This window comes from Clupea harengus, chromosome 4, assembly GCF_900700415.2.
Source record: "Clupea harengus chromosome 4, Ch_v2.0.2, whole genome shotgun sequence".
Classification (NCBI taxonomy): Eukaryota; Metazoa; Chordata; class Actinopteri; order Clupeiformes; family Clupeidae; genus Clupea; species Clupea harengus.
Genome location: NC_045155.1, coordinates 15,874,783 through 15,879,782, shown reverse-complemented (window position 1 = coordinate 15,879,782; position 5,000 = coordinate 15,874,783). Strand labels below are relative to the sequence as shown.

General features: G+C 49.7%; 1 protein-coding gene across 1 annotated transcript in view; it reads right to left on the bottom strand.

Moving 5' to 3' along the window:
• LOC105898953 (cadherin-4-like) overlaps window positions 1–5,000 on the bottom strand; it is a 276,557-nt gene that overhangs the window by 15,065 nt on the left and 256,492 nt on the right. The window lies entirely within an intron of this gene.

Sequence of the window (5,000 nt, the reverse complement as noted above, 5' to 3'; positions counted from 1 at the left end):
AATCTCTGCTGCCCATTTCAAACGCCACTTCCTCTAATTAATTTCCAGCTCTGCATAAGATTTGTTGAGGACGGTTCATTAAAGCATGGCACCGCTTCAGCCAAAAAACAGAACCGTCAGGCAATGCCGATCGGTGAAATACTGCTGTGACGATCGCTTAGATATTCGAGAAGGTTCGGGTTCCTAAATTTGTCTATGGGTGATAAAAACTCATCATGAGCGCTGGGCTTCATCTGTTTCCTCAGTGGAGTGCGTGTGAGAGTTTACGGCCCTGATGACTGCAGGGGGAAACTTCAGCCGTGCGGCTCAACAGAGGAGGGGTGACCGCGAGGAGCAATCTGGTGTTGAGATTTTTTTTCGATCTGGAAGATCGAAGCAAACACAGCTCCAGGTCTCCAGGTGTGTGTGGGTGTGTGTGCGTGTGAGTGTGTCACCCATTGTGTGTGTGAGAGTTTCATGCTATGGTGTGATTCCCCCCCCCCCTTTATTGTTGGGCACTCTTCTGGAGGAGCTCCATGAGAGAGAGAGAGAGAGGGATAAAGAGTGAAAGAGAGAGTAAGACAAGAAAAATAATCTGAGTGTTGACCCCAGGCAACAGCCCTCATTAATTACCTCCAGATAACACATTTTTTGGAGTTAATTGCCAGGTGGCGCAGCTGAAATGCTTCAGCAGAGGAGGCTCCTTCATCATTCTCCCTAATGCTGGGAGGATGAGTCCGAAAGGAAAGACAGTAAGAGAGCTCCTGCTAGAGAGAGTGTGTGTGTGAGAGAGAGAGAAAGAGAGAGAGTGAGAGAGAGAGAGAGAGAGAGAGAGAGAGAGAAAGGGAAAACAGAAGGAGAGGAATCTGCAGAATGGATGAGTGTGGGCTACGGCGAGGCCTCGGGGTAGCCGCTCGGTGCGGCGAGTTAATTTGCCGACCGACAGCTCATTAGATACAGGTATTACAGCTGAGTGTTTACCTGTCTCCGGGCGGCCTCCCTGCACACACACACACACACACACACACACACACTCCACTCCTCCCTGCACTTGCTCGCCTCCATTAGTTGAAATTCCAATCAGGAGCCTCGGACGGCCCCGCAGAGGCCCCACCAGTCGGCAAATAATAAACTCCTAAATGCCTCTCTTTTCCAACCCATCAAGCCCCCGCCATTTGCATTCCGCTTCCCATTGTCTCTCCCCCGTGGCCTGGGAGTGTGTCAAGGAAGCTGAGGGGTTGATGTGTGTGTGTGTGTGTGTGTGTGTGTGTGTGTAGGTGGACCTGTGATGGACGCTTGAATGGGTCGGACCCTGCGCTGTCCCATTCTCCCTTCTCTCTCTCTCCACCTGAATCTGTCCGTTCCCCCGTCCCCTCCACTTCCATCGGTCTCCAGTGCACTGTCTCCCTCCTTTCCCAGGCTCAGTTGCGCGCAGCTCTCGGCAGGAGCTAATCATGCCATTGGCAGAGATCATAAAGCGCTCCGCCTCGGCCTTGTCAAACTGTGAATATGCTCCTTCATTAGGCCCCCCCGCCCCCCCCACACACACACACACCCTCTCCTGCACCCACACACACCCTCCTAAAGCAGACAGATGGGCAAGAAATAATACCTGAGCAATTTAACTCTGGCAGCATGCAGACAGTAAGGTAGAGAGGAGGGAAGAGAGGCAGAAAAGGAAAGAGAGAATGGGGGAGAGAGTGAGGGGGAATGAGATGAGGAGATGAGGAGAAAGGAGAGGTGAGTGTGTAAGTGGTTATAATGGGAGAATGTGTGTGTGGGTTTTGTTGCGATTTCAATTTTTGTCCTTTCTGGTGCTGTGCTGTGTGTCTTGAGATTGTGTGTGTGCTCTGATTGCCAGGCCTCAAGTGATATTGGTGTACATTTTGTCATGCTGATAATGAATATGGAATTGAGTTGCAAATGAAGCTGGTGCTGGAAGTGAGAGAAGGAGAAACAGTGAAGCAGAAAACACATGTAAATAATATCTCAGCAGAATAGGATGGAGGACAAAAATGTATATTTGTATATGTGGCTCACACACACACATTCTTTTTTTTATCTCGAATCTAATGTCCAATGTTGGACATTGCTGTGTATGTGAAACTATATTATTCTATGCCAGTAAAACTGAACTGAAAGAGAAAGAGACAGAGACAGGAACACAGGAAGGGGGGACAGTGACAGAGAGAGAGAGAAAGAGAGGCATACGCAGGAGGGGTCGGACAGGCTATCTGTCAGAAGCAGACTGGCAAGGTGATGCATGGGATTCGAGCCGAGTGAATAAATGATTACCCACAACACCTTGTGACACTGTGTGTGTGTGTGTATGTGTGTGTGTGCACATCACTTTCCATGGATCCATCTGGTGTCTGCCATGTTGCATCCCACCCCATTGCACACACCGCCCCCAATCCCCCCCCCCCCCCGCGCCCCAACCATGTCCCTTCTTCTTCAGACTCAACTCTCTCACCACCTTTCTGTCTCTCCTCTATCCAACATCCTCAACTCATGCACACACTCCTGTGCCCTCGTCGCGTCTCTGCGCCACTCTGCTGTTGTGTGCTCTGCCTATTGATCCGGATCAGGAGCAGTGGAGTGGGGACCTGGGACTGACTCGAGAAGGAAGTCACATACTCACTCCCACCCTTCCCTCTCCCCCCCTTCACCCACCTCTCTACAGCTCAGCTCAGGCTACGAGGAGGAGTGGGGCCCAGGACTCAGTCAGCGTGCCCAATTTACAGAGAAACACAAAACAAGGGAGAGGGCCTGGAACAACGTGCCTCATCGATCTGAGATCTCCAGACTTCCGTATCGGAGCTGGCTTCCTAATGGATACTGGCCCCACTCACACACACACACACACACACACACACACACACACACACACACACACACACACACACACACAGGCACTGACACATACACATACACATACACATACACATAGGCACACATACATACACACACACACACACACACACACACACACACACACACACACACACACACACACACACACACACACACACACACACACACACACACACACACACAGGACACACACAGAACTTTTGCCAGTGTAGTTCCGTCCAAGTTTTTGAATCGCCGGGTCCCTGTTTGCTCGATCACAGAAGTGGAAAGATAATTGACGGCCGCAAACGCGATCGTTCGCACACACACTCCTTATCCGCAAATGAGCATTTTCCTCTGAGGGAAATGTGAATAATTATTCCGGAGAGAAAGGAATAATTACGGATGAGTGGGGAGCAGGCAGTCGCTGTCGGTTGGTGTGTCACTTTTGAGGTCCGCAGATAAGCACAGATGAATGGGGAGATTAAATGGAACCTCTTAGACAAAATGTCCATCTTTCCCTGAATTCCAGGGAAAGCATGATTAGCTAGTGCTGGCATACCAAAGAAGAGGAGTTGTGTAAACAGATTTGCTAATCTTTAAATGCCAGCAGGGAAACATGAAATATCGTGATTAGCTTCTCCCATATCTACTAGCATGCTTCTGAGAGAAGGCTGAGAGAAAGAGAAAGGGAGAGAGAGAAAGAGAAAGAGAGAGAGCGGAGGAGACGAAGACAGAGAGAGAGAGAGAGGGAGAGAGAGAGAGAGAGCGGACGAGAGGGAAAGAGAGAGAGAGAGAGAGAGTGGATGAGAGAGAGAGAGAAAGAGAGAGACCGGACAAGACAGAGAGAGAGAAGGGGTGGAGCAGATGAAGAGAATGAGATGTTACTGATTAGAGAACAGTGAGAGAGATGAAAGAGTGGTGAAGAGAAAAAAAGAGAAATGTTCAGCTGCAACAGATAACAGAGTAATAGGGAAGAGAGAGGGAGAAAGGTTGAGAGGAGAGGAGAGGTAGAGAGAAAAGAGTGAGAAGAGAGAGAGAAAAGAGAAGGAGAAGATGAGAAAGTGAGAGATAGCCCAGCTGGTAACTCTGGTCTCTTTCTGAATGATAATTTACACCCAATTTAGTCTCATTAGCATAAATTAGCTGGCATTTGTGCTTCTTTCCGACATCCCTGGGAGGAAGATAAAGAACCAATGGATGACGCAACAGTATTAAACCTGTCTGCTGATCACTGCAATCATATATGTACACATACACACATACATACACACACACACACACACAAATGTACATAAACATGCACACACACATACACACACTCCCCCACACATTCTCACACACACTACCATCCAAAAGAATAATTTGATTACAAGGTGAACTGAGCGGCTGATTAATCAAGCTGTCGACAGTGCCAGGGCCTGTGCCAGTGCCGGGCCCAGGCTGGGTGACTCCTCACTGCCACTGGCTGCCTCCCCCTGACGGGTGCCGCCCGAGGCATGCGTTGCAGCATTTCTCCTTTCTTGTTCCCTTTCTTTTTTTTTTCTTTTGGAAACCGCCAGAGACACTGTTTCATCAGTGTTGTGGATCTGTGAGAGACGCTGCTGTGCTACAAAAAAAATGTGCCGTGTCGTGTGGGGAACCCCTCGGGCCTGGCTTCCAGCTCCACCAAACACAGAGGCCCACAGAAGAGGGTACTACATAAACAGAAGCCATTGCCTGGTTGTTTAGCCTGGGCTGCCGTCTTTTCAACTGGCCCTGTGTCTGCTCGGTGTCCCACTGCCTGGTAGGTTGTCAGGGGAAGATGGAGGAATGATAGAGAGAGAGAGAGAGAGAGAGAGAATGAGAGAGAGAGGGAGAGAGAGGGAGAGAGAGAGAGAGAGAGAGAGGGACTGCTGGAAAAGTAACAGCACAGTGACAGGAGGACAGAAGGAGCAGGATGGAGGGATGGAGGGGAGGAGGTGGCTAGACGATACTGCTGCTTGGGAAAGGCTGCTCTCACCCTAGTGTTTTCAGTTAGTGGTGGGCAGGCCAGGTGTGTAAGCTGGCGCAAACAAACAAAGAAATCCCCTGGGGGATGGTGACAGAGGAGTGTTAAGGAGGAGAGATGCTAACTGCAGTCTAAGCATTTAAGCACCTGCAGATGCTAAGAGAACGCTAAATGCTGA